The sequence below is a fragment of the Pinus tabuliformis genome, chromosome 7 (assembly GCF_031772625.1).
Source record: "Pinus tabuliformis cultivar Carrire ecotype Pingquan chromosome 7, CPIR1, whole genome shotgun sequence".
Classification (NCBI taxonomy): Eukaryota; Viridiplantae; Streptophyta; class Pinopsida; order Pinales; family Pinaceae; genus Pinus; species Pinus tabuliformis.
The window spans coordinates 1,555,239,222-1,555,250,562 of NC_142293.1; the positions used below are offsets into that span (position 1 = coordinate 1,555,239,222).

General features: G+C 37.5%; 1 pseudogene across 1 annotated transcript; it reads left to right on the plus strand.

Annotated features, from left to right (window-relative positions):
• Positions 1-1,468: 1,468 nt before the first annotated feature.
• LOC149253877 (taxadien-5-alpha-ol O-acetyltransferase-like) lies at positions 1,469-11,088 on the plus strand (annotated as a pseudogene). The gene is made up of 3 exons (XR_016266244.1): positions 1,469-1,958; positions 2,480-2,690; positions 10,148-11,088. The product of XR_016266244.1 is annotated as a taxadien-5-alpha-ol O-acetyltransferase-like (transcript).
• The last annotated feature ends 253 nt before the right edge of the window (positions 11,089-11,341 follow it).

The window sequence follows — 11,341 nt, forward strand, 5'->3', positions numbered from 1 at the left end:
GTGCGATCTTTGCTTGGTTCGTGGAGTAGACATTTCACACATTTTTCTACATTGCACTTTATCGAGATCTGTCTAGACTAGTGTACTAAACCTGCTTGATTTCAAGGCCGATCTGGTAAGGTCGAACATAGCTATATGCCTCAAGCAGTGGATTGTGGAAAACAAGCTTCACAAAACACTCCCCTTTTCTTTTTCCTCTAGGGCATTCGAAGGACTTGAAATGCTCTCATTTTTTATTCCATTCTGTTGAATATTCTCAGGATCAACACAACGATCATGGCATACTACAAGGAATTTATATCAGCGACCCTCAAGGCCCCTAGAACCATTTTAATTCCTAAGGACCTATGAACTGGCTTCCCAATGAGTTTTTTCGATGGAGTTAATTTTTTTTTGGTTCTTGTGGCAATGGTATGGCGATCCATTTGGATTTTGTTCATTATTTTCGGTTTTATTGGCATAGTGGTAAAGGCTTGAATACCAGGGAAAAACTTCTTGGTTTATGGGGCATCCTTTTTTGTGTTAAATGGCTTGGTCTGGCGGAGATAGTATTTTTTGGTGACTCCAAGTTTGTGTCGAATGGGCAAATGATAGATTCAATTTAGAGATGCTTTCTCTTTGCAATTGGCAACACAAGATCATGGTGTTGATGTTGGCCTTTAAGAGGATTTCAATTTCACAAATCTGTCGTGAAAAAAATAGCGACGATGAGAGATTGTCTAAGGAGGGATGTAGTGCGGTTTGGGTTCAATCAACTTCCATTCATTTGGCAATGGTGGATCGTTGAGATCTGGGCATATCATGTTTCGATGGGGTAGAAAATATTTCAATTCTATTTGCAATATATATGTTTATTTTCCTCAATTTTGCTCAACACACATTTAGTTTTGCTTGTTTGATCCATTATTTTTTGTTGAATAAAATACAAAGTAGCTAGTATAGACATGGGCCTAGCATAAAAGTCTATAAAGATATCTTTTGTTGAATAGAATACAAAGTAGCTAGTATAAACATGGCCTAGCATGAAATTCTAGAAAGATACCTTTTGTTACTAAGCTTCTAATTGTATACAACAAAATTTGCGAATATACTTTGTTTATCTCTAATTAAAATGTTTTTTCTTCCCATATTTATAATGGAAGTGTGTTTTCTTTCTAGAAAAAAATAAGAGAGTACTGCATAATTTAATAGGGATAAGTGAGTACTGCATAATTTAATAGGGATAAGTGGATGATCTGTCAATAAAGTACAAAATGATTCGGATTGTCACCGATGCCATGGTTACATATTTCAATGTTCACTCGAACCTAACCCAGTGTCAACATGCCGTAAAGCATCTCCCCCCGTTCACACCTACTAAACTCAATCGGGTCCCAATGATAAGATGCCATCTACTTCAACGCCTGTAAACTGGCTACGCTTATCTATATAACAGGGTAATCATCTTTCGTTCTTGCAGAAGAGAGCATTTAGAAACATGGTAGCTTAAGGCTGTATCAATGGAGAGCCTCGACATGGAAAAAGTCTGCAGCAAAGTCGAGCTGCCTGTAAATGTGATAGGGTCCGTCATGGTGCCACCTTCCCGACCTTCTCCAAGAACCATACTCTATCTTTCGAATCTAGATGATCATCTCCGCGTGAGGTGTAGATTCGATACATTGCTTGTGTACAATAATGACTCTCATAATATTGATGGCACCGCAAACCCTTTTAAGGTTATTCGCGAGGCACTGTCACTAGTGTTGTCTCATTATTACCCACTTGCAGGCCGTATAAGGAGAAACCCAGATGGCCGAAAACTGCAGGTAGACTGCACCGGAGAGGGCGCTCTCTTTGTTGAAGCCGTTACCAACAACAATCTTTCACTGCTCGGGGGATTCGAGGATCTGAAAGAGCAACTGCTCTTTCAGTTTCCGCGCACTGCAGAAATCGAAGAAGTACCACCTCTTATTTTTCAGGTAATTTTGAATCTTTTCTATTTGTTATTGCCGTTCACTGCAGAAACCGAGGAAGTACCACCTCTTATTTTTTAGGTAATTTTCCAATCTTTTCTATGTGTTATTGTTAAGTGGAGAGGCCTATGAGCTTAGTGTGATGTGTATGATGGGTAAGGATGTCCAGTATCATGTGTAAGAATGTAAGTATGTTATTAAAAGTTAGAAATTTTATTCGGTTTATTAAAATAAAAAATTAAAAAATTAAATTAACAGATTGGATTCTTGTTCATATTATATCTGTATTTAAGATAGACTTATATTGGTTCTTGTAATTTTTAATAGATTAATATTAAAAAATAATTAAATTACGAGGTTTCTGTATTAGATCTGTATTTAAGATGGATCTATGATAATTTTTATAATTTTAATGGATTAACTAAACTGCTGCCTTTTCTGTGTTGTAGGTAACTAGCTTTGCTTGGTGGGGCTTTGTTGTGTGTGTGAGTTTTAACCACTGAACTGCTGCCTTTTCTGTGTTGTAGGTAACTCGCTTTGCTTGCGGGGGCTTTGTTGTGGGTGTGAGTTTTAACCATAATCTGTGTGACGGACGAGGGGCAGCCCAGTTTCTCATGGGACTTGCAGAGATTGCGAGAGGAGAGGCCAAGCTTTCCATTGAACCAGTGTGGCAGAGGGAACTTCTGAAACCCCGGCAGCCGCTCCAACCGGTCCTTTTTCAGCATGATGAGCTTCTTGAAAGTGTTGGGGATTTTTCTGTCAAAATCCCAAAAACAAAATCACAGAACACAGAGACAATGCTCTGTTTCAAACACAGGATCTTTAACACAGCGGAAACTTTAAAAAAATTATTTGCAGCAGACAGAGTTTTCACACACACCACAAATTTCTATTCATTAATAAAAACTGCTGTTACAAACTATGGTTCTTCCTCTCTCACAGAGGGATTTACAAAAAAAAACAAAAGACTCAGACTGTTGTGTCTGCTGTATATTCTATTTTGCTGCTGCTGCCTTTCTTTTTCATTCACGCGCTGCTGCGTTCTATATTTTCACTTCTTCGCACTGCTGTGCATTACAACACAATTTACACTGCTGTGTATTACAATTCTATTACATGGGCGCTGCTGCGTCTCCCTCTTCACACTACTCATAAAAAAACATTACATATATATATGACAACAAAAGAAAATTACTTCACGTTTTCACTGGCCATGCTTCCGTAAAAGAAATAATAAAAATTAAATGCTTTTACCAACTATTACTTGAGCCCATACTCCGGCTGAAATAAAATTAAAAACTTCACCAAAACTTACCAACTCACAGTAAATTACATTTACTGTTTTACTGACATTTACTGACGGTAAGTAAAACTTTTACTTCACGTAAAATTTCATTTAATGCTGGCTTGTACTTCAACCATTGACTTAATTTAAATCGCATCGCAGAATCCCATTTGGTTGGAACACAAAATTGGAGCACACACATATGGTGCGATCTGCGATATGCGATCGGATCGCATCACACCATCACAATCGGGGAAATCAAGTGAACAAAACAGAGGGTGACAAGGTGAGTTTGCGATTTGCGATATGCGATGGATCGCATCGCAAATAAAAGCTGCAGTTGAAATTATATTTCAACACTCCCCTTTAATTTCAACTGCTGAGTTATCAATCATACCCAGACGTTTCCTCAAAAACTCAAAGCTCTTCTGATTCAATGGCTTTGTCAGAATGTCTGCAACCTGTTCCTGAGTGTTGCAATGTTGTAAAACAATTTCTCCGTTGTTCACCAATTCTCTGATGTAGTGAAACCTTGTATCAATGTGTTTCATTCGCTTGTGAAACATAGAATTCTTGGACAATGCAATAGCTGAGCTATTGTCACAAAAAATAACTGTTGCTTTTCCCTGCTCTTGGCTTAAGCTCCTCAACAGTCTTCTCATCCAAACTGCTTGACATGCTGCTGCTGTAGCTGCCACGTACTCTGCTTCTGCTGTAGACAACGCCACAATTGGTTGTTTCTTGGAAGCCCATGAAATGGCTCCTGAACCCATGTGAAAAAGATAACCAGATGTGCTTTTCCGATCATCCACACTTCCAGCCCAATCGCTATCAGTGTATCCAACTAAATCTGAACTTTCTGAAAAAGTATACAAAATGCCAAATCTTTTTGTTCCTTTGACATACCTCAGAATTCTTTTTGCTGCCTGCCAATGAGCCTCTTTTGGCCTCTCCATAAATCTGGAAATTAAACTAACAGCATGCATTATATCCGGCCTAGTTGCAGTCAAATACATAAGGCTGTCAACTACGCTCTTATACAAGCTAGGATCAAAATCCTTGTTGTTGTCCTCCAGGGAAAATTTTAAGAACCCCCCCTAAATTTATAAATATAATAAATGGGCGAATCTCCATGGTATATAGGAAAAATGGAAGGCGATTTTATCAATAATATAATATGTATATATAATTTTTTGGCGAATCTCTCACCAGGCATGGCGAATATTTTACTCAATTATAAAATCTTGTAAGATCTTGGTGAGTCTTTCACTAAATAATAAAACTTTGTAAAGTCCTAATGAATCTTAGCATAGGCTAAATGCTGGTTTAATTCCCCCATTTAAATAGGCTACATTCCAGGTGAATACCATGGGTTAATACCATGTGCCATTTTGGTGAATACCATGGGTCAATACCATGTGCCATTTTTATTTTTATTAATTCTAATATTAGGGTTAATAATGGTTTTTTGCATGGTATTAATAACAATCTAGTCCATGGTATTTGTCCCATAGTATTTTGGCCATTGGTTTCACCTAAATATAACCCATTGTTTGAGTGTCCTTAAATATAGGGTGACTTATGGAGTAAATATAAAAAAATGTTTTATTTGTTTACCATATCTCTCGTTTATTTATATTTTTATTAATTTACCATACCTCTTTTACAAGTATGGTATTTGGCCCATAGGATTCACTTAAATAAAACCTCTTTCTTGAGCCTTCATAAATAGAACGAGGGTTATGGACTAAATATAAAAAGAGGTTTTATTTGTTTCCGATACGTCTAGTTTATTTATATTTTTATTTATTTACCATACATTTTGAGTAAGTATAAAAAGATGTTTTATTTATTTACCATACCTCCACTTTACTTATATTTTTATTTGTTTACACCCTTACATGGATATAAGGTGACTGATGGAGTAAATATAAAAAATGTTTTATTTATTTACCATACCTCTCATTTATTTATATTTTTATTAATTTACCATACCTCTTTTATAAATATGGTATTTGCCCATAGGATTCACTTAAATAAAACCTATTCTTGAAAATGGGCGAATGGATTCACTTAAATAAAACCTATTCTTGAAAATAGGCGAATGGAAGGTTGTAAGTCCTAATTTCAAGGGCTAAATTTACCTTTTTTACCCTCTCCCTTAAAATAAGGTGGGCTATTTGAGGTGATTTGTAAAAATGTACTATGATACAAAATATTCACCCACTAAAAATTTAAAACCCCTTAATTTCGCCAAAGGGCGAACAATCGCCCCTTAAATTATCCTTGTTGTCCTCTCTGCTGAGTTTTAATCCCATTACCATGGGAGTGATTACTGCTTTGCATTCTTGCATATTAAATCTGCTCAACACTTCATTTACATATCTTGCTTGAGAGATAAAAATTCCATTTTCATTTTGATCTACTTCTATTCCTAAGAAGTATCTCAGCAATCCCATGTCAGTCATCTCAAATTCCTCTTTCATGACTGATTTGAAGTTTTCAATGAGGTAGTCATCATTACCTGTAAAAATCACATCATCAACATATAAGACAACAATCAAAATTTTACCATCTTTTTCTTTGATGTAAACGGTGGGTTTTCCCTCACACTTTGCAAATTCATTTTCCAGTAGATAGGAATCTATTCTACTGTACCACGCTCTTGGCGCTTGCTTCAGCCCATAAAGAGCTTTCTTCAATCTGCACACTTTGTGCTCTTGGCCTTTCTTCTCATAGCCTAGTGGCTGTTCAATGTAAACCTCCTCCTTTAACACTCCATTTAGGAATGCCGACTTCACATCCATTTGGTAGACTTTCCATTTGTTTTGTGCTACTATGGACAGCACTGCTCTCACGGTTTCCATTCTTGCAACCGGTGTGAAAGTTTCCTCATAGTCTCTCCCATACTGCTGCTTCTATCCCTTGACAACTAGCCTTGCCTTGTGTCTTTCAATTTTTCCTTCAGCATTGCACTTGGTCTTATAGACCCATTTAACTCCAATGACTTCTTTACCTTTTGGTAGCTCAACCAAATCCCATGTTTTGTTTCTTTCTATGGCATTCATCTCCTCATCCATAGCTTCTATCCATTTCTTATCTTTAATAGCATCTTCGAAATGAATAGGATCATCAACATGACAATACAAGGCAAATAAGGAATTCATTCCTTCATTATAAATGTCACTCCAGTTTCTAAACTTCTTACCTCTTTCACTTGGTGTGCAAGTGCTTGAAGACGCACTTGAATTTCCTCCTTGTGGTGTGCTTGGAGAAGCACTCTCATTTCTCCTCAAGGGTGTTCCTTGTTGTCCTTGTGTTGGCACTGTTGTTTGGGGATGTATTTCTACCATCTCCTCATCATCTTCATCATGAGACAAACAGTTTTTAACATTCACTGTTTTCTCTATGCTTCCATCCCAAGCTTCCTCCTCAATAAACTGAACATCTCTGCTCACAAAGAACTTCTTGGTGGATGGGATATACAACCTGTAAGCTTTGGATTCCTCACTGTATCCAATGAAGATACATTTCTCCCCTTTGCTATCCAACTTCCTCCTTAACTGATCAGGAATGTGTGCATAGGCCACACATCCAAAAATTTTCATGTGGGTGACTCCTTGCTTTCTCCCACTCCATGCTTCTTCAGGCACTTTGTTCATCACAGCTTTTGTAGGACACCTATTCAAGATATATACAGCACAGTTTACGGCTTCAGCCCAATAATCATTTGGCAAATGCTTTGCCTTCAACATGCTCCTCGCCATATCCATAATGGTCCTGTTCTTCCTTTCAGCAACTCCATTTTGCTGTGGGGTGTACCTCGTGGTGAATTTCTTGTGAATTCCATTTTCTCTACAAAAACATAAAAATTCTTTGGAGATATACTCACCTCCTCTGTCTGTTCTCAAAACTTTGATGCGCAGCCCACTTTGATTTTCCACAAGTGCTTTGAAATTTCAGAATTTTTCAAACACTTCTGATTTGTTCTTCAAGAAATAAACCCAAGTCTTTCTTGTAAAATCATCAATGAATGTTAGAAAATATTGGCTGCCTGCTAAAGATGGGGTTTGCATTGGTCCACATAAATCTGAGTGGACAATTTCTAAAGGTGTTTTTGCCCTTATGCTTTTCCCTGAAGGAAAACTTTCTCTGTGTTGTTTTCCCAAAATGCAGCCTTCACAAAGGCTGTCTAGTTTCTCTATCAATGGTAATCCTCTTACCATCCCTTTTCTGCTCAACAGGTTAAGACCTCCAAAGTTGAGATGTCCAAATCTCAAGTGCCACAACCAGTTTTCATCCTTTGGCACACTTTGGAGAGCCTCTTGGGTAACTGCTGCCATTGCATCTTTGTTTTCCAAATCTACCCTTATTCTGATAGGGAACATTCTGTTCCTCGTCATCCTCACTTCAGCAATGCATCGCTTGCTGGGTGGAATATCCATGATGGTGCATACATCATTCTCAAAGAAGACATTGTAACCTTTTTGGACAAGCTGTCCAATACTCAAGAGGTTACAACTCATTCCAGGAACATAATAGACATCTGCTATGGTTTTCCTTTCACCTTGCTTTGTAAATATTTTAACTTCACCTTTACCCATAACAGAAATTTTGCTATCAGTCCCAAGTGTGACTTGAGACTTCACACTTTGATCTAAAGCAGAAAACAAAGCTATGTTTCCTGTCATATGGTTGCTGCAACCGGAGTCTAGAAACCATATATCTTCACTATTTGTTTCAACCATATTGCAAGCTAACAAAACATTATCTTGGCTGACATTTTCTCTAGTAATATTTGCACTGGAGCTATTACTCACATCATGCTGCTTCTTTCTACATTCACTGGCATAATGCCCATATTTTTTACAATAATAACATTGGACATTGGGTTTTTCATACCTTTGTCCTTGAGCATGATGTTGTCCTCCTTGTTGGTTGCTGCCTTGACCTTGGTTCTGATTTGGATTGCTGCTTCTTCCTTGAGCATTCACTGGACTGTTCCTTCCGCCTCTGTTCTGGCTTATGCCTCTTCCTCTCTTGTTTCCTATGCCTTGACCTCTTCCTCTTCCAAAGGACATCTGGGTCTTGAAGGCTTGCTCTAGAGATGAGTTTTCGTTTCTACTCAACCTCTGCTCATCTGTGATCAGTGATGCATGAAGCTCATCAACTGAAAAGTTTGAGAGATCCTTTGTCTCTTCTATGGTGGTGACAATCACATGGAACCTTGAGGGTAGGCACCTCAATAGTTTTTCCACAATCCTCCTTTCTTCAAGTATCTCTCCATGAGATCTTATTTGTGTGACCAGGCCAATTACTTGAGTGAAGAATAAGTCAATATTGTCTGACTCCTTCACGCACAGGTTCTCAAAATCTTTCCTCAGCAACTGTAGTTTTGTTGTCTTCACTTTCTCCATGCCTTGATAGGTTGTCTTGAGAGTTTGCCATGCATCTTTGGATGTCTTAGCTGCTGCTAACCTTGGAAACATGCTTCCATGCACTGCCTGATACAAGAAGAAGAGGGCTTTTGAGTCCTTCTTCTTGTGGCTCTTTAACAGATCTTTCTCTCCCTTAGTTAATGAATTAAACTCATTTTCATCTGCTGGTTGTTCAAAACCATCCTCAACTATTTCCCATAAGTCTTGGGAAGCAAACAAGGCTTTCACTGTTATTGCCCAATAGTCATAGTTTTTTCCATCAAATAGTGGGAGCTGCATACCCATGCTATTGGTGTTGCTGGTGCCAGCCATTTTTGCACTCTTAACTATGCTTCAAATACTTCACTGTGTATTTAAAATAACAGACTGTCTTCAACAGCAACACACAAAAAAAACTTGAGAAATACCTTGGATTCTTTTTCCTGAGTCTTCACACTGCTGGAGAAGTTGTTGCAATAAGAATCCTTCCTTCAGCTTCTTTGAACACTTCAAAGAGCCTGGATTAGCTCCGATACCACTGTTGGGGATTTTTTCTGTCAAAATCCCAAAAACAAAATCACAGAACACAGAGACAATGCTCTGTTTCAAACACAGGATCTTTAACACAGCGGAAACTTTAAAAAAATTATTTGCAGCAGACAGAGTTTTCACACACACCACAAATTTCTATTCATTAATAAAAACTGTTGTTACAAACTATGGTTCTTCCTCTCTCACAGAGGGATTTACAAAAAAAAACAAAAGACTCAGACTGTTGTGTCTGCTGTATATTCTATTTTGCTGCTGTTGCCTTTCTTTTTCATTCACGCGCTGTTACGTTCTATATTTTCACTTCTTCGCACTATTGTGCATTACAACACAATTTTCACTGTTGTGTATTACAATTCTATTACATGGGCGCTGCTGCGTCTCCCTCTTCACACTACTCATAAAAAAACATTACATATATATATATATATATATATATATATATATATATATATATATATATATATATATATATATATATATATATATGACAACAAAAGATAATTACTTCACGTTTTCACTGGCCATGCTTCCGTAAAAGAAATAATAAAAATTAAATTTTTTTACCAACTATTACTTGAGCCCATACTCCGGCTGAAATAAAATTAAAAACCTCACCAAAACTTACCAACTCACAGTAAATTACATTTACTGTTTTACTGACATTTACTGACGGTAAGTAAAACTTTTACTTCACGTAAAATTTCATTTAATGTTGGCTTGTACTTCAACCATTGACTTCATTTAAATCGCATCGCAGAATCCCATTTGGTCGGAACACAAAATTGGAGCACACACATATAGTGCGATCGGATCGCATCGCACCATCGCAATCGGGGAAATCAAGTGAACAAAACAGAGGGTGACAAGGTGAGTTTGTGGTTTGTGATATGCGATGGATCGCATGGCAAATAAAAGCTGCAATTGAAATTATATTTCAACATAAAGTGGATTCATGGTCAATCCTAATTGTTCAGCTAAGCAGTAGCTGGCCCATGTGAAAGCCGAGGACCTGGTATTCACCCCGTTTTTCTTCAGTTCTGATGCTTTACAAAGGCTAAAACAGCCCATCGCAAAAGACCTGAAGGAGGATTGTACAACGTTCGAAGTCTTGGCAGCGTTGGCCTGGCGAGCGAGAACAAGGGTTCTGGAAATTCCGCTGAATAGCCCCGTCAGGTTTTTATTCGGGGTCGACATAAGGAGAGCATTTGACCCCCCGCTTGCAGAGGGATACTACGGCAATGGTTCGTACCTGGCATGTGCGCGCAACATTACAGCGGGAGAGGTTGTCAATGGAACCCTTTCGCATGTTGTAAAGATGATAAAGGAGGCAAAGTTAGGTTTAAATGAGGAGTACCTGAGATCGAGTATAGCGTTCCTTGAAATGAAATGCCCAGAGATGACAGATGTGCATATGTGTCTTGAAGATACATTTCTCACTGACTGGAGGTGGCTGGGATTTAACCACGTGGACTTTGGGTGGGGTGAGCCCCTCATTGCTTGCCCTGGTAATTGGCTCAAAATTTTGATATGCCCAATTACATTTCTGCCTCCCCCGAAGAACAAGAGCGGAGTAACGATGGTCTTCTGCGTGCCACGCCCGGCGTTGAAAACCCTTGAAACGGAATTACACAGTCTGATGTGAACCAGTGGTAACAAAAACTCTAGCGGGAAATGCATGAGTTCAAGTGCCATATGTCACTGCATCAACCTCTTGTTGCAAGCATGTTAGATAATTTTATTAATCAAACATGGAAAGCAAAGCCAGTCAGTTGTGTGCTGAGTAGAAGTAAGAAGTAAAACCATAGATACTTCAGTTATGTTTAGTTTTGTTTTTAAAAGTAGCATTCCTATTGTAAATACAAAAAAGTTTATGTAGCATGTGTTGTTTTATTGACAGACATTTTTAAAGTGTGGGTTGTTTTAAATTAGTATTATTTTTTTTTATTTTTACTGAATATTAATAAACTAATATTCAAATCTTTATTTTATAGTAATACAGGTAATGCGCTCACATATTTTTATTTTTTTTTCCTGAATTTTAAATATTAAGTAATTTGTATTTTTAAATATATATATATATATATATATATATATATATATATATATATATATATATATATATATATATATATATA